The following is a 24,787-nucleotide window of genomic DNA, read 5'->3' on the forward strand; positions in this document are numbered from 1 at the left end:
GGATAGAGAATAAGATGGATAATATCTTATTGCCCTTATATAAATCCATGGTACACCCACATCTTGAATACTGAGTACCAATGTGGTCTACTCATCTCAAAAAAGATATACTGCCATTCGAAAAGGTTCAGAGAAGAGCAACTAAAATGATTAGGGGTTTGGAACGGGTCCCATATGAGGAGAGATTAAAGAGGCTAGGACTTTTCAGCTTAGAAAAGAGGAGACTAAGGGGGGATATGATAGAGGTATATAAAATCATGAGTGATGTGGAGAAAGTAGATAAGGAAAAGTTATTTACTTATTCCCATAATACAAGAACTAGGGGTCACCAAATGAAATTAATGGGCAGCAGGTTTAAAACAAATAAAAGGAAGTTCTTCTTCACACAGCGCAGTCAGCTTGTGGAACTCCTTGCCAGAGGAGGTTGTGAAGGGTGGGACTATAACAGCGTTTAAAAGAGAACTGGATAAATTCATGGAGGTTAAGTCCATAAATGGCTATTAGCCAGGCTGGGTAAGGAATGGTGTCCCTAGCCTCTGTTTGTCAGAAGGTGGAGATGGATGGCAGGAGAGAGATCATTTGATCATTACCTGTTAGATCACTCCCTCTGGGGCACCTGGAATTGGCCACTGTTTGTAGACAGGATACTGGGCTGGATGGACCTTTGATCTGACCCAGTACAGCTGTTCTTATGTTCTTATGTTCTCACATTCTTCCACTCTCACCTAACTTCTAGAGTGACCTGATAGCAAGTGTGAAAAATCGGGACAGGGGGTGGGGGGTAATAGGATCCTATATAAGAAAAAGACCCCAAAATAGGGACTGCCCCTATAAAATCGGAACACCTGGCACCCTACTAACTTCCTTGAGAATAGGTGTCAGGGAGTGGCAAGAGATGCAGGCCCAGCCCCCCCAGAGATGATACAAAGACCTTCTCTATGGGACATAGTGACAAGAGTGGAAAGGAGCTCCATTCCAGGGCCAGAAAGGACTGATGGATTTCAGTAGGGCTACACAGAGCGGACACTGGCCCTGGGAGAATGAGCACTGAAAGCTCTTAGGGAGTGGCTCTTGGAACAGAGATGGGGCAGCACGTGGAAGGAGAGAGCTGGATATGTTACCCCAGTATTGAGGAAAGAGAGGGAGAGACCCCTGAGAGAAGAGAGCGGTGTGTAGGCAAGTTACTGGGGGCTGTGTTTGCAGTTCCACTGATCGGCTCGGATGTGAGTAAAAATACAGTCAGAAGCATTGGTGAAATGTGCCAAAGGTTTGTTTGGCAATCCCACCTAACTCCAAACCTGGAGAATTTCAGCTCCTCCAGAGGATATTTCAGAAAGTTGTGACTCGGTGAAATCAGTTGGGTTGGAATGGAAACTCTTCTACAGCCATGGCGCTAGCAGCAACGACCATTCACAGCCAACTCTCACTATTTTATTGTCAGTTTCATGGTAATTGTTTGTTTTTCTAAAAGCTCCAGCTCCGGTAGTCATGGGATCACATGAGAATCTCAGCTTTAAAAAAGTTTCTACCTTCCTGGTGGCAGAGAAATGCTGGAAAACATGACTCCCTAAAGGCCCAGAAACCAGGAAACTAATAAAAAGAGCTTTATTTTTTTTCATCTCTGGATGTTTAAGATAATCTCATCATTCTGGGGGACATGAACCCTGATTTTGGACTTCTCGGGGTTGGTGACACTTTTCCCACAACTGCTAGGATCATTTTTCTTTTTATGCCACATAACAGGATCATATTGACTGGCTTGGGAAAACTTTTTATTTTTAAATTCTTATTAAAAGCGTTGTGAATGCCACAAAGCCCTCCAAACTCCCTTCCCACACCACGTGGGCCAATGTGCTGCCTCAAAAAAGCTAGTGCTAAGAAAGCCTGGTCTTTCGACAGTTACAAACACGAATCCTCGCTCACTCGGTGGCTTTGTGACTCAAGAGAAATGTATAAAGATCTGCCAGGCCTAACCCCAAACAAATAGGAAAAAGGGGGAAAGCAAACAAAAGCAGCCCCTTTTTTTCTTAAGAAAGAAACTGGCAAGAGGCACTTCCTGTTTAGCAGATGTCACCTAGACGGATGCAGCTGCAGCGAGTGATAACTCGCGGGCGCGGGTGAGCTGTCTTCTCCAGCCCGCTGGCTCCCAACAAGTCGCTTATCTGCTCCGTGCATTCCACCCTGAATTACAGAGCTGGGAAATGAGCGAGGGGGAGCTTCTGTTTCAAACGAAATTAAAAAGGAACAGCGCACGTGGTCTGCGACTCAGCTTCTGGGATTAGCTGCGAGCTGGATTTAGACGCCGAGATTAAGACAAACACATCCCTGCACACAAAGCATCAGATGGGAAATATGACATCTCCTGATCACACCGAGAAACTTCTCAGACCTGGTGGGGGCAGGGGGCAGGGCAGAAATACAGTTTGTTGGCTGCTCCTAAGAGGGGAGCTACTCTTTGCCCCATCATGGGGGAGACTGTGTCCCTTGCTACCTGGAAGGATGGGCCCAGCTCTGGAGAGTACTTTGAGACCCACAGGCAGCGAGTGCTAGCAAAGGGCACGGTGCTGTTGTTATAACTCCCCGGCTGGGGGTTACGAGTGAGCTTCACCTTAGCTGGAGGTTGCACTCTCACCTGCGCCCTCAGGAGGTGCTTCATTTCCTGGGCATCTGTTGCCATGACGCTGCCTCCTCCAGCCAGCTGTCAGAACAGGCTCAGTAGGTTGTTTGGATGGTGGCCACAGCATTGCCATTCCCGAGCCTGAAAAAATCCTGAGTCCAGCCCCCCAGATCACGGGACTTCACACCAGTTCCGCACTGTGGGTTCTTTTCACTTGCCTTCTGCTTTCTCGTGCTCTGTGATGCGCTCGCTTCAAGCTTTCCAGCTTTTTCCCTAACCACGAGGGCTATCAACGACTTGTTTTTGCAATGGAAGTCGAGATTCTCATGGAATTCCATGGATCCAGGAGCTGGGGCTTTCAGAAACACCTCGAGTACTATTGTGAAACCTGCCAACACTGATTAGACATGAGCCTGGATCCTGGCGTTCGGCTCCTCAGAGCCAGTGGTGACCGTCAATTATGCAATGGGGTAGGAGATGGAAACCTTGCAAGCTGTCTCTGCAGCCATGCAATGCTTGCTGTTGCTCAGACTGTCCCCAGTCTGGCAGGTCTCCTTATGGCACAGGGACAAAATCTCACCCTCTAAGGGCCTTGGGGGGAGGAAATATGGCATGGCCCCCACAAAGAAGCCAAAGCTACTGGTTGATGCTGGTGAAAGAAACCTGAACTTGACTGCAGCATCCTAGCAGGTGGAGAGGGTTCTTACAGGAGACAAGGAGGACAAACCCTCTGAGAGCCAAAACCTCAGCTTTTCCTGACTTGGGTGGGAATTGTGCCTGAGGAAGGACTGAGAGAGAGGGATGCTGGGTAAACTGAGGCACAGAGTGAGGAAATGACTTTCCCAAGGTTACACAGGGAGTCTGTAGCAGAGCTGGAAATTGAACCTACAGCCCCAGAGTCCCAGTCCAGTACCTTAACCACTAGACCATTCTTCCTCTCAATGTGACACTCTCTGATAGAAGAACCTGTCTTGTAAGATGCTAAGGGTACGTCTACACTACAGGATAAATTCGAATTAGCTTAAACCGATTTTATAAAACAGATATTATAAAGTCGATTGTGCGCATCCACACTAGGCACATTAATTTGGTGGTGTGCGTCCGTGGTCCGAGGCTAGCGTTGATTTCTGGAGCGGTGCACTGTGGGTAGCTACTGTAAAAGAATGAGGCCAATAATGTCGATTTGCGTCCACACTAACCCTAAATCGATATAGTAATATCGATTTTAGCGTTACTCCTCTCGTTTTGTAGGAGTACAGAAATCGATTTAAAGAGCCCTTTAAATCGATATAAAGAGCAGTGTAGTGTGGACGGGTGCAGTGTTAAATCGATTTAACGCTGTTAAAATCGGTTTGGCCATGTCTACATCTAAAATTTTGCAGCGCTGGTTGTTACAGCTGTATTAGCACAGCTGTATAGGGCCAGCGCTGCAGAGTGGCCACACTTACAGCAACCAGCGCTGCAAGTGGTGTTAGATGTGGCCACACTGCAGCGCTGTTGGGCGGCTTCAAGGGAGGTTCGGGGAACGCGAGAGCAAACCGCGGCGAAGCTGGTCTCCTTTCCCGGTTTGCTCTCTCGTTCCCCGAACCCCCGAACAAGCAGGTCTCCTTCCCTGCGGTTTGCTGGGTGGTTCGGGGAACGCGAGAGCAAACCCGGGAAAGGAGACCAGCTTCGCCGCGGTTTGCTCTCGCGTTCCCCGAACAAGCAGGTCTCCTTCCCTGCGGTTTGCAGGGTGGTTCCGGGAAACGCGAGAGCAAACCGCGGCGAAGCTGGTCTCCTTTCCCGGTTTGCTCTCGCGTTCCCGGAACCACCCAGCAAACCTCAGGGAAGGAGACCTGCTTGCTCGGGGTTCGGGGAACGCGAGAGCAAACCGCGGCGAAGCTGGTCTCCTTTCCCGGTTTGCTCTCGCGTTCCCGGAACCACCCAGCAAACCTCAGGGAAGGAGACCTGCTTGCTCGGGGTTCGGGGAACGCGAGAGCAAACCGGGGAAGGAGACCAGCTTGATTACCAGAGGCTTCCTCAGGTATGCTGGGATACCTGCTTATTCCACGGAGGTCAAGAAAAGCACTGGTAAGTGTCTATATTTGATTACCAGCGCTGGATCACCAGCGCTGGATCCTCTACACCCGAGACAAAACGGGAGTACGGCCAGCGCTGCAAACAGGGAGTTGCAGCGCTGGTGGTGCCCTGCAGATGTGTACACCTCCTAAGTTGCAGCGCTGTAACTCCCTCACCAGCGCTGCAACTTTCTGATGTAGACAAGCCCTTTAACAGCTTAGTGTGGACCAGGCCTCAGTCTGAAGGCTTGTGGAAACAGAGCAGGTATATAGCAGCGTCTGAGTTGAAGAAGTGGCTGGTGAAACACTGATAGAACCAGCCATTCATGAAACCGTATCCTCCTACCTTTGGCTGGGACAGACCCAGCCCATGCCGGCTATTCTGAGCAGAGGCCCTGAGCTGAATTGGCCTCTTGGTTCCCTGGCCGTGGTCTGCGGTGCTCAGCAAGCAGGGGCGTAACTCAACATCTTTGTGCAGGGGAAGGTGGGATAGGTGAATGCCACAGGCTTTTTGAAAAGCCTCATGCTTATGGAAGGAAATGTTGCCTGAATAACAATCAGCTCTTAAATGTGTACTCAGAAGTAGGTGAGCTTAGCAAACAGCACAGGGATGTCGGGGGAGCAGGGGAAACGGGCAGACAGGAAAGTAAAAGCAAATAAAAGAAGAAGAAGAATTACTTCAGTAGAATGTTTTTACAGAGATAACGGGTAGGATAAAAATGCTGTAAGGTCAGATTTGCAAAGCCAGCCTCAGTCTGTGCGTGTGCTGTTTTCTCTGGGTTCGCGCACACACACACACACACACACACACACACACACACACACACACACACACACACACACACACACACACACACACACACACACACACACACACACACACAGCTGGCATTATGTCACCTGCACAATCAATAGAATTTCCAAGAGCAAAATCTGTTTGCACTCTGGAGTGGTTTTGCACATGTAACAAAAATAGTGCAAGTGCACAAATAGTGTCTCTGGGGTGCAAATGTGGCCCCTAAAGTCTACGGAGCTTGTTTTTGTTTGGAGATGTGTCTAGGCACTTAATCATCCTCAAGAGAAACTCATGTCATGCTGCAGCTTCCCCCAACACCTTTCGGCCCCAAATGGGCTGCGTCTTGGCCCCATACATGGCACCAGGCCCGCCAGTCTCAACTGGGAGAAGTCTATTGACCTCCTGGGCATGCTGCAAAGCCCGTTGGCCTGAGCAGCCATTGGAGAAGGATCTGCCAGATAGATTTGCATCTAGTGGGATGCAGTAGGATGGGTTTAAGTGGTACAGGCTGCTGCGTGGCTGGCGATGGAGCGTGGTGTGCTGGGAAGAGGGAGGAAAGAGAAGAGCCGTTGCTTTGGCTGATTTTTACTTTGTATCTGCTGTATCCCCGTGTGTTGGAGTGTACGGTCAGGGTGCCCAAAGCTCACTGGCTGACAGGCTTTAAGGCCAGAAGGGACCATGGTGATCATCTACTCTGACCTCCTGCACCTCGCAGGCCACAGAACCTCCCCCGCCCACCCCTGCAATAGACCCCTAACCTCTGGATGGAGCCCTTGGGGGTGGAGTTTGTACATGACTCAGAAGGAAAGAAAGAACTAGGCATTTCCCACCCTCTGCGCAGTAGCCTCTCGGCCCTTGCAGGTAGTGACGTCAGAGTAAGGTGCTCACCTACCACAATGATGAGCCTAGGATAGGTGCTTAGATAGACAGATCTGTTCTTTAGTCGGGGGCCTCCTTAGCAGATAACCTCCACCCACGGCAGAGGATGGGCCTGTTAATGCAGAGTGGAAGGAGCTGGTAGGTTAGGTTTGGAGCACAGTGAGGAGAGGGTGGCCTTAAAGCAGGCTGGAGTTTGAATGTTGCAGCACCTGCGGTGTGGAAGAGTCCCTTGCTGAATTTACACCTGAGATGTGTATCCCTGACCTGGATGATACCCTTGTGTGATGAAGTGGGACTGTTCTTAATGTTTCCCCTGAATACTGTGGAGGGGCCTCAGTTATGGCCAACCCTCTGTCGCCCGGCCCTTCCCCCCTGCAAGGGGATGCTAAAGGTGTGGGAGAACAAAGAGGTCAGGTGACCTCCTGGCCCGGGAAAGGAACTGAGCAGAGGAGGAGGGGCTGGAGGGGGTTTCAGTTTGGGGCTGGCTGGGAACGAGGAGTGAGGGCAGACATGGGGGTCTGCCTTGCTGGGCCCCAGAATGGACCCGGATGAGGGGTCCCGTTCGCTGTACCTACAAGCTCTGTTTTAGACCATGTTCCTGTCATCAAATAAACCTCTGTTTTACTGGCTGGCTGAGAGTTACATCTGACTGCAAAGTGGGGATGCAGGACCCTCTGGCTTCCCCAGGACCCTGCTGGGGTGGGCTCGCTGTGGGAAGCGCACGGAGGGGCAGAGGATGCTGAATGCTCCAAGGTCAGACCCAGGAGGTGAAGCTGTGTGAGCTTCTTGCCCTAAAGACAATCTGCTCCAAGGGAGAGGAGGCTCCCCAAAGTCCTGACTGGTTTTGTGAGGAGCAGTTCCAGAGCATTGCCCAGGGACTCCGTGACACCTTGTGCACAGTGGCACTTTTGAAGATCATGTAAGGAGAGCATTGCAACCGTTGCAGAAGCTTGGAATGAAGCTTCTAAATGTGAGCTTGTTAAGAGAGGGGTCCGTTCCTTGGGAAAGGTGGTAGCTGCTGAAGGGGATAAGGTGAATCCAGCTGACACCTTGGCTGTTTATGTTCTTGCAGAGAAACCTCCAAACTCCATAGGGGGAGCCTGGCAAGCTGCCAGGCTTCTTCACCTGCTATCGCCATATAGTCAAGACTTCGCAAATAGTAAAGCCGTGATATGACTTGTTGGCTGTTCCATTAGAATCTGACACACAACACAGTCAAGAGTGGAGTCCGAAAAATCAGAAAGCCAAAGAGCAAGACAAGGGATCTGGAGAAATACCCTCCAAAAAGCCAGTTCCCTGGACTGGGCAACATCAAAGAGTTTTAGACCAGCTGATTTAACTGCCTGGTACAGCCAACAATAACAGCCTATTCCAATGTTGTCTTACCCTTTATCCTCCATGGAGATGCTTCCAGTAAGGAATTAGGTCTTATATTAACGTCAGGGGTAAACTGAGAGTATAAAACTGCACCTAATTCCTTGTGGGTCAAGACCACAAACTGCAGGAGAGAAGAATTATCACCTTCATTCAGAAAAGCTGGAGTTTCTAGCTCTGAAATGGGCTTTAACTGACAAATACTGTGACAACCCCTACTAGGCATAATCCTTCATGCTTTACAGCGACAATAACCCACTAATCTACGTTTTCACCACTGCCAAGCTGAATGCCACAGCACACTGGTGAGTTGCAGAATTAGCTCATTTTAACTTCAAAGTTAGATATCGTCCAGGGAAATCTAATGTGGAGGCAGATGCTTTATCCAGAATGCCCCTTGATATGGAAAAACATAGGATGGAATGCACGGAAAAGACAAGGACAGGAGTTGTTAATGCTGTTGTAGATGTACAAAGAGTTGACAAGGTATCTTGGTTAGCAGCTATTACTACCAACCCTTTGGCAGTAGAAGACTTCTCCAAGGGTATTAAATCCACCATCAAGTGTATTTGATGAGAAGACATTTTGGCAGCTCAGAAAGAAGATCCAGCTATTAGTAAAATTCTGTATTATAAGTCCTTGGGGAACAAACCAAACAACTAAGAGAACGTGGGAGAACGGGGTAAGATCAGCTGTCTCAGTGGGATGGTTGCATTTGGATGAAGATGGAATACTTCACTGGAAAACAATGTTGCTAAACCAACTGCTATTATCTGTAAAATACAAAAGAACTACGTGGAGAGATGGAACATTTAGGATCAGAACAAGGAATCAGTCACACAAGAGACTAGTTTTATTGACTACAGATGAAGAGGGACATTGAACATCATATCACTAGAGTTTGTACATGCGTTAAGCAAAAGAAATTCACCAGCCTGCCAGAGCTCTGCTAACTCAGCTAGCTACAGCAGAACCATCTGAGTTTGTATCGATAGGCTTCTTGCATCTAGAGAGAAGCAAAGGAGGCTATGGATGCATCTTAGTGGTAGTTGATCACTTCACTAGGCTTGTCCAAACCTACCGAGCACTGCCAACTCCGGCAAGACCGTGGTAGGCAAGATCTTCAGTGACTTGGTTTTAAAATTTGGTTTCCCCGAAAGGATCCATCAAGATCAAGGGTCAGACTTTGAAGATAATTTATTCAGAAGGGTACAGCACAACTGTAAAATTGAAACATCTCGCACAACCCCATCGTTTTAGCATATGTGCAATGTGCCTCAGGTGGCATGTGACCAGGATTCATCACCAAATTTAGTCCGCTAGTTGGATCATTAGCTTCCCCGGCCCGGGCTGGATACTGACAGGGAGTGCGATGAGAACACTGATCCATGCTCACCGCACAGCCCCATATCACAGGGCAATGGGTAGTTAGCAGGGCCAGCTCTAGGTTTTTTGCTGCCCCAAGCAAAAAATTTGCCACCCCAAGCTCCAACAGCACAACTGCCCAAGCAGAAAAAAAAAAATTATGGCCATAATGCTGCCCCTGGAATTGTGTGGCCCCAAGCACATGCTTGCTTTGCTGGTGCCTAGAGCCGGTCCTGGTAGTTAGACAGGCTGAACTAAACTCTGCTGGCTATGTTGAGAACCTTGTTAAAAGAACGAAAGAACTGGAAGGGAAAACTCCCTTAATAAGGTAATCTATGCCAATAATTGTACATGAAATGAAGCTACAGAGTTCTCACCATTCTATTTATTAGGTAGAAGATCACCATATTTGCCCGTTGACATTGCATTTAGTTTACCTATGAACTTTGAATCTGCACCTGGAGGCCATAAAGATTAAGCTGAGAAATGGAAAGAGCAGATGAAAGAAGCTTATGAACTGGCATGAAAATGTTCTCAAAAATCCGCTGTTCATGGTAAAAATCAGTATGATCAGGAAGTGCACGGTGGTCAGCACCCTCTTGCCAGGGCCAGAGTATGTGTCAGGAACTGTTCAGAGAGAGGGAAAGCAGGCAGATTAAGATCTTACTGGGAAGATAAAATTCAAGTAGTACTTGAAAGTCAAAGGGATAGTCCAACCTGTGAAGTAGAAGCAGAAGGTGGAAAAGGATGTGTTAGAGTTCTTCACCCCAAGCTTTTACTTCCCAGTTATTTCTTCCCTGGGGATAGAACTCCACCTTGGAAACTGCCACAGCAAAAAACACCAACAAGACAAACCAGCACAATAAGAGATCAGAATGAGGACAGGAATATGGACTCTGGTCATTCTGATCATAAGAGCGAAGATGAACCGCATTATGTGATGGTACCAGATACTGCCCCTGGCACAGAGACCCTGAGTTCAGAGGCAGAAACATTTCAGCCGTGTCTGGGAAATGAGGATGTTGTTGACCTGTAAACTTGGAAACTCTTGATCTGACAGCTGTGGCATTCATGCCAGCCACTGAAAGACGTGAACATTGACACAAAACTATGGAACCTGAAACCGAAGAGGACAGATCACCAGAACAATCCATTGACATGTGAGGTGTTCAATTAGAGAGAGAAGTTTATTTCACATTAAGCAGAAAATTTGTGCCACATATCCAACTGCATAGTGAGCCCTGAACACCGTAAACACCCCAAGTTATCCAGAGTTTAGGAGATAACAGCTCTTCTAAGGACTGACTAGGACGTGAAAATCTTTGGGTGTTGAACAAGTTCCAAACGGACTATTCAGTTGGGAAGTGGAACTAAAATGGCTGCAGAAATGTTCTACTTAATGTGAAATAAACTGAAGAGAGATGCAGAAGCTTCCACCCTCAGTACTAGAGTGTGTCAGAGGAGAGACCTACTTGAGAACAACGGGTTCAGCTTGTGGAACTTGTGGATGGCTGCTAACCAGTCAAACAGATGGACTGTGTGCTCCACTTTGTTCATAGAAACACCAGGATGACATTACATTTACAAAGGGGTCGCACTCGAGAGGGAATGTCGGGCTCAGATCTACCTGGGCCCCATCTGTTTAGGGATCAAAGGTCTTCTGGGGGTGTCAATTCAGTAGAAACAACCAAAAGGAATGCAGCTTGCCCAACCCTCTTTGCTACCCTGTCCTTTCAGAGTGCACACAGCTCTGCTGCTACAACCAGAGAGCTATCCCCTGGGCCCCTCAGCAGACAGGGCACAGGTGACTCTAACCTGAACTGCTCCTGATGGTGATGCGCGTGTATCCTCCCCACCCCTGCCTGCAAATTCCCCTGTTGGGATCCTCCCTGGGGAGGAGATGCAACCTTGCAGGAGGCTGAGCTGTAGGAGGATCCATTTAGCTGAGGGTAGTCAGCTAAGAACAACTCCTTTGCCCTCTCTGCCTCGCTCTGTTTGCCATCACGTCCACAGGTGAAGTTTGGGAGGTGGGGAGGGCGTTGCCTCCCCCCAAACTGAAAGCCTCAGGCAGGGATCCTGAGTGTGCCATGCAATGAGTACAGCAGAGGAGACAGATGTGCTGCTCTTGGCTTGGGCCCCTGAGGCAGGGAGTCAGGATTTTGTTTATAACCAGAGTGATTAACAGGTGATTAAGGTAAGAAAGGGCTGTTAGGATGTTTCCTAAAGTTAAATAAATGATAGAAAGTAACTGTAGATTTTTCTACAATTGTTTCAATGTTGGATTCCAGAGGTGGTAACAAAGTGACTAGTGTTTTTCTTTGGGAAGAGAACTGATTTTTTTAGACAAAGGAAATGCAGTAGATCTAATCTACCTGGACATCAGGAAGGCATTTGATTCAGTTCCACATGAGAAATTATTAGTTAAATTGGAGAAGATGGGGATTAATGTGAGAAGTGAAAGGTGGATAAGGAACTGGTTAAAGGGGAGACTACAACGGGTCATACTGAAAGGGGAACTGTCAGGCTGGAGGGAGGTTACTAGTGGAGTTCCTCAGGGATCCGTCTTGGGACCAATCTTATATAACATTTTTATTACTGACCTTGGCACAAAAAGTGGGAGTGTGCTAATAAAATGTGCAGATGACACAAAGCTGGGACGTATTGCCCAGACCGCGGAGGACCAGAATATCACACACGAAGATCTGGATGACCTTGTAAAGTGGAGTAATAGAAATGGGATGGTATTTAATAATGCAAAGTGCAAGGTCGTGCATTTAGGAACTAACAACAAGAATTTTTGCTTTAAGCTGAGAATTTATCAGTTGGAAGCGACAGAGGAGGAGAATGACCTGGGTATAGTTGTTGACCACGGGATGACTTTGAGCCGTCAATGTGATGTGGCCATGAAAAAGGCTGCAGTGCTGGGGTGCACCAGGTGAGGTATTTCCAGTAGAGACAGGGAAGTGTTACCATTGTACAAGGCACTGGTGAGACCTCATCTTGAATACTGTGTGCAGTTCTGGTCTCCTGTAAGAAAGATAAATTCAAACTGGACTGGAACAGGTGCAGAGAAGGGCTATTAGGATGATCAGAGGAATTAAAATCCTGCCTTATGAGAGGAGACGCGAAGAGTTTGGCTAGTTTAGCCTAACCAAAAGAAGGCTGAGGGGAGTTACGATTACTCTCTATAAATACATCAGAGGGATGGACACGAGGAAGGGAGAGGAGTTATTTAAGTTAAGCACCAGTGTGGACCCCAGAACAAATGGATATAAACTGCCCACCAACAAGTTTAGACTTGAAATGAGGTGAAGGTTTCTAACCATCAGGGAGTGAAGTTCTGGAGCAGCCTCTCAAGGGGGGCAGTGGGGGCAAAAAACCTAATTGGCTTCAAGACTGAGCGTGGTAAGTTTATAGAGGGGATGGTCTGATGGGGTTGCCTACAATGGCCTACAGTAGCCCATCGGCAACTGCCTGTAGCAAAAACCCCAACAGCTTGAGACAGGGCACTAGATGGGGAGGGCTCTGAGTTACTCCAGAGAATTCTTTCCCAGGTATCTGTCTGGTGGGCCTTGCCCACACGCTCAGAGACGACTGGTGGTGGAAAGAGTGAAGGAACAGCAGGTATGAAGTTAAACACCTCGTGGGACTACACCTGGTGGGATTCTAGTGGAAGGTGTGGATGACGTTAAACCTTATGACTATAATGTGGTGAGGAAGGGAGGTTTGTGAGGGTGAGGAGGGTGTGGAACCTCTGGTGAGAGACAGGGTCAGAGCAGGACAGACTCTGCCAGTGGAGGAAGACAGGAAAGTCAGGGTTTGTCCTATTTTGTATGCAATAAATAGGGCTATTTTCTCAGAAAAGTGCTTGTGCATTTGTGCATGGAAAACTGTGTGTGTACAGTTCCTGTGATTGTGCGTGTAACCCTAATAACTGTGCGAGCTAACAGCTGATGTAAAAATACATGACTTGGGTGGGCAAACACATAAGCACTTTTCAGCAAACTCAGCCCATAATTAGCAATCCAAAGGGCTGGGCAATTATTAACTGTGGGCAGTGATTAGCTGGCTCACCAAACGCTACACAGCGAGGCCGTGGCAAAGGCGATATTAGACCGATGATTCCCAGTCCTGTGCTTACCCAGGTAGACTTCTTGGCCTTGGCCCAGACATCACTGCCTTGAAGGCAAATTTCTCCCTGCTCGGGAAATTGGCTGTGACACTGTCTCTGGGGTTGGAATCTCCTGGCCACATTGTACACTGTGTATTAGTCACAGATGCCCGATGGTGTCCAGTCCTGCCTGCCTCTCTCTTTCTCCCCCCCATGCAATTGCGACTCTGAATTCTTCCCAGACTGCATTGCATCAACACTCTGCAGACAGCTACTCGCTGGCTGCTAATAATAACCATCGGCATTTCCTGCAAGACTGGGCAGGACACCACTTGGACTGGGTGAAACCAGACACCACAGCAGGGTCACAACCAACTATTACCACCCTCTCTCCTCCAGTGAACATCCATGCAAACATCCTCATACCCTCTCCTGCAAACAGACCCAGACATCTCTACCCATATGCACGCAATCAGCCAGCCAGGCACCCATAAACACAGGCCAGTGGAGACCTCACATCATCCTCAAACACAAAGACACATATTTGCAATAAGCGCATTTGAATCCTGCGATGCTACTTGTGCAACCTCGAACCCCACCCACAGGGGAGAGGAGTTTTGAAGGGGCCAGATCTGCCAGCAGCTTCAGGGGAGAAGGCCTTGGCATTGGTATGTCTGGTACTGGGGCACATGCGTTTGCACAGTGACCCTGCTTCATCCCAGAGAATCCATTCCAGGCACTGCTCCCCCACCAGCCACTTTCCTCTGCCAACCACAGGTGTCTAAAAGGAATAATTGTGCCAAGTGTCACACCTGTGTCACGCACACACACCAGGCAGCCTGCCTGAGTTGCACACGTGCACAACACTTCACGCCTGATTCATGCACACAGGCCATGTGTCGCAGCCAAGTCACCCACATATGTCAGGTGTTGGGCCCTGTTTGCACACATGCCTGCTACCTATCATCCCTGAGTTGAACATGCATGTGTCAGATGACATGTGTGAGTCACATGCATGTGCCAGCTGCAATGCCTGAGTCACATGTGCTGGGGACCATTTCCAGCGAGGTTTCAGGGTGCCACTTGAGTATATTCTCCCCATTCAGCTCTTGTATCTCTCTAGGCATTTATACCAGGCCCTTCACTGACAGCCCCTGCACCACCCCCGGGGCCGACAGGCTGTCACTGGTTCCCACAAGCCACTGCCCCATGCCCACTTCTTGGGGACGGGGGGCAGTGCAGGGAGTGGAATCCAACCAGGAAAGTCCTTGCTGGGCTGACAAGAGGCTAGCTCTGAGGTCAGAGTATACCCCCCAGCTCCACACCCTCTTTGTACAGCCACTGCCCCAGGAACTGCAGAGCCCCATCTGCGTGGAAGGAGACTCCATGGAGCTGGGGGCAAGGGGAAGGAAGGATGCTACTTCTCTCAGGCCCTCTGATAATCAGCCACAAGCACATAAAGGACCTGCTGCTGCCAGCTGAGGGAAAGCTCCCCTAGCACAAGTGACCATGGCCTGTGTTTATGGTACTATCAGCCCAGGGTTCTAGTCTGGCTCCCCCAGAGTACACAGGGGAAATTGTGAAATCGTAGTGTCCCCAGCTAGTGGATTTGTTAGGAGCTCAGGTATTCATCCTGGCCGATTCTCCAGCTTCTTCTCCCCTCTGTGGGCTAAAACAGAGGCATAAGTTGGCCTGGCTTTCCCTAGTGGTAACAGTCTTAACCCAGCACACAGAGGTTGACAGATGAGAAGTGCCCTATAGCTGCTTACAGCAAGGTGGTTGCATGCAGCTAGCTCCTGCAATAACCCTCAGGGTCACTCGTGCAGCCCCACTGAGAGGCACCCTCTACCCAGTCAAAATTAAGGGCAGTGCCCCCATTAAGGCCTGGCATGTTGTCAAGCCCATGGGGGCATAAAAAGAGAAACAGTAGCCTCTGAGCAGGGCTTAAGATGAAGTTAATGGTCCTGCCTGTGGCACTGGTGGGGAAGGGGCAAGGGAAGGAGAGACTGTCTCTTTAAACAAAGAGAGAACGGGAGTCGGAAATTGACATAACATGTGCACTTAATCCCCAATGCTCAGTAGTTGCACACTGAGCCATCAATCATGTGTCTGGGTGACTGACAGAAACTCATTAGAGCACTTTCTACCCTGTCTGCCCATTGTCACTTTCCCAGAACCCAGCCCCCCTTCGACTCTCTCGATGGTTTTGGGAAGTCAGAGGGAGAGAGATTGAGAAAGGGGCAGAGGACTGGCCAGGCAGCCCAGGGGAAAGGCACTTTTAGCTGCCTGGCCATGGATTTGCCAGCCTGCCAAGGTGCTTCCCCCGTCCTCTCTGGCCTGGCCCCCTGCAAGGCCTGCTGGTTGGTTTCAGATTTGGTCTGAGAGGGATTGCTAGGCCCTGTGCTGGAACTGATCCAGATGGCCTATCCAATGCGAACACTCACTTATCTGCTAACCCCTGGCTGCCAGCCTGCCCTAATCTCCTTTCCCACAGTAGTGAAACAAAGCTGCGGAGAATGCAGAAGTGTAAGATCTTCCCTCCCCCAACCCCTCCCTTCACCATTGCCAACTATTTCCAGAGCTGGCTGCAGGCTCCTGCCAACTTGGAAGCACGACCAGCTGGCTGCAGGAGAGGCCAGGTGACTGCTCAGGTGCTCATGCCAATTACGTGCTGGGGAAAGGTGGCAGACTGGGGAATGGGGCCTCTCGTTAGCCGTGGGATAAGTCCAGTGCCAGGTGCCATTCCCTACACCTCTCTCCTGATCCAGAGGGGCTGCTCCTGCAGCCAGTAGGGGAGAGACGGTCAGGCAGAGCCCACTAGCACTACCCGTGGTGCTGGTAGTTTAGTGATGGGGATGCCTGTCTCCTGGGAGCTAGACTGAGACTCGTCAAACTCAGTTTACAAATGTTTGCCATGGCCCTCAGTAGGAGCGGTATGCCTCTGCCTGAAGGCAGGAGGTGGCCCCTCTTCGGCCGACAGAACCGCGTGCATGTGTATCTGCAGGTGCGTCGTGCACGCAGAGATGCAGTGCTGGGAATTCCATGCTGCGCTGCTTGGCGAAATGTCTAGCTGGTCACACTTGCCCTAAGCTGTAGTGTCGCTGTCGGTGGTATGCTCCTGCACTATTGCCGAGGGAACGGATCATCTCCAACAGGAAGCAGAGAGATGGATAAACTTGCCTTTAAAAGTGAAATCACCCTTCCCTCTTATCCAGCTGAGAAGCTAAAAGGACACATCTTTGTTCCCCTTCTGAACGCAAGAGTAAGAAAATAAGGGGCTCTCTCAGCTGCACGGGCCTTGCACGAGTCACTTTACAGGAACGAAATCTAGATACACTAGCATGTCATTTTACTCTCTAAACAATATCCACAGGGCCTGGGGAGAGAGCCAGTTTTGGGCCAGGAAGGGGTTAATCCAGCGACGTTTGCTCACTCTAGGGGATGATTTAAACCAGACAGAAAGCTTCTGTCATCCATCACATTAACAGCCAGATCATTGTGTTTTAAAGTGTCTTTAATTGCAGCAATACAGAGACAGAGAGAAAGATAAAGAGCTGGGAAGATGCAAATGCAAACGAGGGAAGCGCCATATTCCTCCTGCTTTTCAAACGGAGCAGGGAAGGTGAGAAACCCCGAGACCAGACTGAGGGAGTCCAAGCCTCTCACTAACCCATCTGGCCAGTTGCACCATTGCAGCTGCTGACACTGGCCCAGCTGTGGTGCAGTAGGGCATGGGGAGTGTGGTGGCCAGCCTTGCCCAGAGCAGTATGATCCCAGCATGCCAAAGGTAGCCACTGTGTGCAGGGGACATCTACACTGCAAAAAAAAACCCACAACCCCCCCTGCGGCAGCGTCGACTGACTCCAGCTTGTGCTTCGGGGTTCAAATTAGCAGTGTAGACATTCCCAGGAGCCCCGGCTCGGAAATCCAAGTCGGAACATCTCCACGGCTACGTTGAGCTCCATAGCGTGAATTCTGCTGGCCCGAGTCAGTTGACCCAGGCTCTAAGGGGCTGTGCCATCCGCGGGGGTGTTTTGTGCAACGAAGCCACAGGCAGGGCTGTGATTCCAACATTCTCTAGTCGCATGCAGGCCGCTGCGGCCGTATCAGTCCCTGGATATTAGAGAGACAAGGTGCGGGAGGGAACATCTTTTATTGGGCTGACTTCCGCTGGTGAGAGAGCGAGAGAAGCTTTCGAGCTGCATAGGGCTGTTCTTCAGATCTGGGCAACGTACTCAGAGATTTCCCAGAGCCGAAGAACAGCTCTGGGTGAGCTCAAAAGCTTGTCTCTCTCCCCAACAGAGCCTGGTCCAATAAAAGCTATTACCTCAACCTCCCTCCCCCCATCCCTTTGCATTCTCTGGGGCAGAGGGGCCTGGTAGCAAAGGACTGCTCATGGTCCGTGTCCCTGGCAGTTCAGGTCTGTGCTGGTTTGAAGGTGGGAGGCATTAGCAGACCTGAGATCGTGTCCTGTTTCATAGGAAAGGACCTTTAGCCACCAGGTTCCACAGGAGCTCTGCTTGGGGCTTCGCCTTGGGCCTGTTCTTTTCTCCCTCCCATAAGATTTCCTCTCTCTCTCAGCTGTGCCCTTTCTCCACTGCCATCAGCCCCGGATCGCCCTGCAAGCGGATCCATGGCACTTAGCATTCTCTTTCCTTCCTTCTGGAGAACAGCCCTGCTGCCCCATCGCCCCCCTCCTGGGCGTGTTCTCTTGCCTTCCTTTTTGCTAAGGACACTGGTAGGAAAACAGAATCCTTACTGCTTAGCAGTTCACCTGCTCCCACCTCTTCTCGCTGCTTGTACAATCCCAATAGGCTGCTGCAGATGCTATTCTCACATCATAAACAGGACTCTGACATTGAATGGGAAAAATACCAGGAGCCAATTTTCTATTCATCCAGCCCCACACCCCTCTCTCTAGCTAGCTTTCTAGAATATCCATTACTATGGTCTCCAATGCAAATGTCTCCACTGACGATACACAGCTAAATAGAACAATGTTGTGTATGTTCACGTCCTATGGAGAAGAAGGTGATGGAGAAGCTTAGCCTGAATTGCCCCTGAAAAATGTTTTGCTGAGTGTCCCATGAAGCCATGAACGGGTCCTTAAGTGGTAGTTGTTGACCAGTTGGTTAATCTCATCCCTCTGGTCGATAACAGTTTGCCTTTCTACAGTATCGGGGAGTAGCTGTGTTAGTCTGTATCCACAGAAGCTTATGCTCAAATAAATGTATTAGTCTTTAAGGTGCCACAAATACTCCTGTTCTTTTTTCTAAAAACAACAAAAACACTGGACTCCTTGTTCTTTTCTACAGTAGGTTCCCTCTGAAGATGACAAGCTTAGCCTGGCAGTACCCCTGTGGCATAGGCAATCGCTCCCAATTCATAGATTGAGAAACTGAGGCACAGAGTGACTTGCCCATGGTCACACTTGAAATCTACGCTAGAGATGGAAATAGAACTCAGGTGTCCTAACTCTCAGGCCTGGTCTGAACCCCCCTTTATTATGACCTGGAAGCCGGTTCTAAGCCTCAGATAGGACTTCTGAAGAACCTCACCTTCAAAGCACAAGCTGAGCCGGTTCTCACTGGCCTGGCGACTCAGATGTTCCCACGGGGGTGCTCCTCTGCCCTGGGAACCTTGAAAATGGCCTTGCTGATGGAATCAGGTGTCCTGCAAAGAGAATATCTGTCAGTGGGTCACCTGTGCAGCATGCTATGAAGCAAACTGCCCTCTTAGTCATATGGGCAAACTTCTCCTCTGAAGGCAGCGGGCAGATCTAGACTCCGAATATCTGGTTCTTGCTGCATGAGCGGGGATTAAAGCTACCCAAGCAGGGCACTAAAGGTGACATCCTCCCTATGGAGCTGGGTGGAGAATTTTATCCTAATGGAGGGACTTGCAGGCTGGATTTGACCTTCATGGGGAAAATCTCCTTTAATATTTATTGCAAATACAGCAAACAAATAAGCACCAGGATGCTCAGAAACAGGAAGCTTTCCAAAATGCCCAGATTTTAAACTCCATCATCTTTACATAAAATATTACCTTTATCTCACAGCAGCCTTCCTCCTGATTTCCTCCTTATCCGTGGCTTAGCGCTAAGTGGCACTTCTCTCATCATCTCCTATCTGTCTTGAGCGATAGAACCCCTGGGAGAAACATACCAAGATATCTGTTGTGTGTGAGACCCATGCAAAAGGAACAGGGGGAAGCATGCGTCTCTGTGTGTTAGTGGAAGGGTTGTGCAATCAGCCAGGCGGTGCAGCCCCATGTAGAAGTATGCAGGTTGTGAATTATTAACACTCATACAAAGCCCGCAGAATAAAACAAGCTAACACAGATGTTTATTTTCACAGTAGTAAATTATGACTTCAATAGACTGAAATTACAGTCCCTGGGCACTGAATAGAAAGGAAACAGACCCTGCCACCCAAACTTACACCCAGGGGAAATACGTCGTGTTCCCGTCAACCAACATGGGTTAGATTTTATTGCTGATTAGTAAAAAAACCCAACAAACTACAGCTAGTCCCAGTTGCCACACAGATTGTTGCTGGAGCAAAGCCGCAGGAGAAGACAAAGCTAGGCTGGTGATACAGCCCATGAAGAGGGATGCACTAGCGCCGGCTGCTAGATTTGCAGGAGTGGCACCTCCCAAGGGCTTATCCTTGCACTTGATATAACTCATTGTAGCTGGCTGGCTTTGCCAATAACTAGCCGTCTATGCGGCATGATGCACATGTGTTTGGATATCGATCGATCACCCAAGCCATTTTCTGGTAGCAGATACGCTCTCGCGGTCTCTCTCACACCCACACAGGGCCACCAGTGAGGGGCCTGATCCAGCAGACTCTTATGTGAATAGTCCTTACTCATGCAAACAGCTTAGCTGGGACTCCTCATGGGGATAGAGGCTTACGTCACCTGGCCCCAATCGCACTGCAGGCTTGGTCACAGTTCCCATTCTGCAGCCTGACCGTAAAAGTATCTTCTGCCCAAAAGTTCCCTGCAAGTTCTCAGGCTTGGAGCCAAACCCCGCTGGCACAATGACTAAAAACCAGACACAGGTTGGTGTTGGACTTCAGAGCGGTTGCGAAACAAAGGAAAAGAAGAGGGGTATCACGGGAGGAGCCCGTATAAACCAGTAATCCGAGCCCGATTCTGTGTGCCTTTCAGACCACAACTTTCCACTGACCCCACTGGGAGTCTTGGGCCTGCAAACAATGCAGAACGGCCCCTTGTGCAGAGAGCTTTCGCTCCTAATACAGAACACGGCTCAGTTTCTGCCCTGGGTTAGAATTCAGTTGAGCTGCACAGTGCATAATTCTGGGCAGGCTTTGTCGCATCGCCCAGCTCTCATGCATACACGTGACTCTCGCGGCTGTCGACAGAGGCTGTGTATGTACATCTGTGGGCACATTTGGACATAATGGGCCTGAATAATAAGCTAGGTGGGGTTGCAGGATCAACCTGATAAGTCTCTCCCCTCTCTGGTTTCTGTGATCCTGTGAAGCCCCAATGACAAAATGAAAAAGCTGATTTGACAGCATCCATCACCTAAACACAAACTAAACAAACCAGCCAAATCCTTAACTCCTCCTGGCAGGATGTCCCTGAGGGAGATCCACAGGCACCTGGGTGGAATAGGCTTGTCTCGCACCATCTCAAGGTCGTGCCATGGGATGCTCTGCTGATCTCTAGGGCCACGATAAAGAATTGTTCAAACAGTCTATTTAATTAAATGTGCACACTGCCATCATTTAATTAGAAACTGATGAATCTGCTGTTTGTATGGCCCTGATTTGCGAAAGGACCCTGTTCTACTCAACACAAATGGAAACGTTTAATAAGGCAGCTGCTTCTGTTCACCTGTCCGGAGCAAAGTCCGGCTCGCGGGGAGGCTGTTAACTATTTGAGGGATTGAAATCCAGCTGGAAACAATTTGATCGATGGCCGTTTTGGCTAAAGCATATGGTCAACTTCTGCTGTCCAAGTAAATGTTTCTGCTATATACGTTATAAGCATAATTCCCCTGGCAGAGCGAGAGGATCCCCATGTTAGCAGAAATAAATGTAAGATGGTGGCTGAGCTGGATCTGAAATGATATCTCCACTGGCGAGTAAACATCGGATAACTGAAGAGTGACCCAGGCATGAATAAGTTATCTGTCTCCTCACTTGTGAAGATAAATGTCATATCAGACTTAAGCCATCACCTATAAATCCAGACATTCAGGTCATGCACAGAGTTCCCTACCAATGGCTCCCTTGGCTGAATGACATGGGCTTTGCTTAGCTCTTCAGACAAAAGCTTTGTTGCTGCCTTTTCAATGCCGACGCACCGGTAAAATGTCACGTCTCCGCAGCAGAGGAGATGGCGACCTTCACTCACGCCAGGTCTCTCTTTTGGAATGAGTGAAAAGGGATAATTCACCATTCAGACACAAGGGGCCCAATCTTGCGCACACTTACTCACGTGAGTAGACCCAGCAAAATCAGCGGGGCTAGTTCCACGAGAAAGAGTTTTCAGCACAAGGCCTTTGCTGACTCTGCAATGGAGGCCAAGTAGTTTCCATCTAACGCTGCCATTCGGAAGGAAAATATTGCTGTCTAGTACTAGACCCAAATGTTTAGGGACACGTGTTCCGGAGGACGGCGGAGTCTGAACTGTGCACGGGGAATCCGTGTTCACATAACCCCCCCGGCCCCGCGTATTTGCATGTGCCAGCTGTGTGTCTGTCTATGCAAAGGAGGTTCTGCAGGCACCAAGCTCTGTTTGTGTGTGCAAAGGCAGGTGTGCGTGGGTGCATTTTTCCTATGCTCATGTCAGCCTTTGCTTTTTGAAAAATTTGTTTCTTTGGGGCAAACCCTTCTCCTCCCCCCTCTGCAGCTGCAGGGGGTCTGCTGGCTGGGAAACAGGTGGGGCTGCACCACTCGTGGTGGAGGACAGGGCTTGGAGAGCTGAACCCAGCTTCCTGGGCTCCCTGTGAGCTGTCAGTGGGGATGCTTCATGCAGGGTAAGGGCGAGGCCCAGAGGGGTTGGGGACCTGGGAATCCACCAGTCTGTGAATTCTGCAGTCCTTCACCCTCACCTCAGAGGGCAGGAACTAGGGCCGCACAACTGGCTGCAGTAGCTGCTGGGCAGGGACTCTGCTGCTGCTCCATGGCTGGTGGAGCTAGAGGAAAGGACACCCCACCCCAAGATACTGAGCTTGGAAATGACATTGCCTTTCAAGCTCAGAATTAAAGGTGGTGGGACCAGCTCTGCAGGGTCCCCATGAGCTTAGTGCGCTGAAGGGTTGGCAGGATCGAGCCCTTTGTTTCCAAACACAAGTCACAGTCCCTCAAAGCCAGGCCTGAGCCTCTGCCCCCAAACTCTGCAGCCTGAGCCCAGCTCTGCGGTTTGAACCTGACAAGTATCTCTCTGGAGAGATCAGATGGGAGAGGGAATCTCTCTTTTTGGACCAATTTCTGGTGGGGAGAGAGAAGTTGGTCCAGTAGAAGACATTACCCCATCCACCTTGTCTCACTAATGTCCTGAGACCGACCTGGCTATGGACCAATTTCTGGTGGGGAGAGAGAAGTTGGTCCAGTAGAAGACATTACCCCATCCACCTTGTCTCACTAATGTCCTGAGACCGACCTGGCTACAGCAACCCTGCATACATGCATCTCGTTGTCATAGGAACTTCCACCATGGTGAGCTGAGCACAGCACCCACCAGTCCCCTTCTCTGGGGCCCTTGGTTGCGCTCAAGCTTTGGTACAGATAAACAGAACCAGTTTGCATCCCGTACCAAGTAACTCTGATGAGAACCTATCTAGTACCTGTCCAGGCCTCGGGCTGTCTGAATCATGGTGTCCAGGAGCTGTTCAGACTTGGCCATTGCAAGATGAATATCTGCAGGGACACAACGGTGGCAGAGTTGGTTGGCCTTTTGTTAGTTCCTGGGAAAGGGGAGAGAGTTAGCAACCTCATTGTAATAAGGAATAATTTGGCAGTGAGGACTCTTGTTCTGGATACCCTGAGGTAATCATTTGACCTAATCGTCTCACATGGTGAAATCACATTGATTACTTTTTGCCACACACCTCTCTGCCATCCAAAGACTAGAACTCCAGCTGACTGCGGTGGGAACAGGATTAACCCCCGAAGAGGCAACCCGGTCTCGAGCCAAGGGACACACCCTAAAATATCAGCAGAAGGGTGTCCAGATGTGGAGCTGGTGTCTCCATCAATAAATCTGCATGATTCAGCTTTTCTGATGTAACTAACTGACAATAAAACAGGGAAATAAAGTCCAGTCTGTTGTAGAGTGGAGGAAGTTTAGGTGATGGAGGTAAAATTGGGTCTAAAATCATAGATTCATAGGTTCTCGAGAGGTCACCTGGTCCAGTCCCCAGCATTCAAGGCAGGAGTAAGTGTTATCTAGACCATCCCTGACAGGTGTTTGTCCAACCTGCTCTTAAAAATCTCCAACATGGAGATTCCACAACCTCCCTAGGCAATTTATTGCAGTGCTTAACCACCCTAACAGGTAGGAAGTTTTTCCTAATGTCCAACTGTAGCAGTGCACTTCACCGCTCCTCTCAAAAACCAACCGGAGACCTCTCTGTGCAAACACCAGGGCCCTTTTATTTTCAGTGTTTGTTCTCACCACCTTTTAGATACAGTTCAATTCAGTCTAGGTAGCCCCTTGGGGGACAGCTAGCTGGGGACTCCAGACTCAGGGTCCTCCCTTTTCTGCTTCCTTCCTGTGAGCTTTATACAGCCCCTGGCCCATAAAACCCACAGGTGTTTCTTCCTTAGCCTGGCAACCAGCCATACCCTGCCGGCTCCAATTAATTCCCTCTGGAGCTGGGGCTAACAGGGGCCTGGCCAGGTCTCCTGACCAGCACCCTGTTACACCAACCTAAACGGCCCTTGCTGCAATTTAAGCCCATTGCTTTTTGTCCTGTCCTCAGAGTTTGAGAATAATTTGTCTCCCTTCTCCTTGTAACAACCTTTTATGTATTTGAAAACTGTTACCATATCCTCTCTCAGTCTTCTCTTCTCCAGACTAAACAAACCCAGTTTTTTCAATCTTCCCTCATAGGTCATGTTTTCTAGCCCTTTAATCATCCTTGTGGCTCTTCTCTGGACTTTCTTCATATTGTCCACATCTTTCTTGAAAAGTGGCGCCCAGAACTGGACACAATACTCCAGCTGAGGCCTGAGTAGAGTGAAGAATTACTTCTAATGTCTTGCTCACAACACTCCTGCTAACACAGCCCAGAATGATGTTTGCTTTTTTTGCAGCAGTGTTACCCTGTTGACTCATATTTAGCTTGTGATCCGCTATAACCCCCAGATCCCTTTCTGCGGTACTATCAGAAGGCAGTAAAATGTCATATGGGAGTAAAATTGGGTCTAAATGAGTGATATTGGAGAGGTGGCACTTTTGTTCTAAGGCTGAATTGGGTCAGAGTACCATGCCTGAATGAAAGTCCCGTTGTTTTCTTGGGGAAAAGTCTCTCTGGTCAACATCACTTCTTCATGGCTGCCTTGACAGGCCTCTCCAGCAGGGGCTGTGTGTCATGACATGGA

General features: G+C 49.3%; 1 protein-coding gene across 10 annotated transcripts in view; it reads left to right on the forward strand.

Annotated features, from left to right (window-relative positions):
- The window catches only part of CBFA2T3 (CBFA2/RUNX1 partner transcriptional co-repressor 3), a 112,326-nt gene that overhangs the window by 13,916 nt on the left and 73,623 nt on the right, over positions 1 to 24,787 (forward strand). Inside the window, exon 2 of one of the 10 annotated variants that reach the window (XM_050922649.1) lies at positions 16,724 to 16,821. The exons of 8 other annotated variants lie outside the window; for them this stretch is intronic. The gene's annotated coding sequence lies outside the window, so the exon portion shown is untranslated. Of the gene's footprint in view, positions 1 to 16,708; positions 16,822 to 24,787 lie in introns of all 10 variants that reach the window. One more of the 10 variants, XM_050922650.1, reaches the window with a different exon arrangement.

This window comes from Gopherus flavomarginatus, chromosome 14, assembly GCF_025201925.1.
Source record: "Gopherus flavomarginatus isolate rGopFla2 chromosome 14, rGopFla2.mat.asm, whole genome shotgun sequence".
Classification (NCBI taxonomy): Eukaryota; Metazoa; Chordata; order Testudines; family Testudinidae; genus Gopherus; species Gopherus flavomarginatus.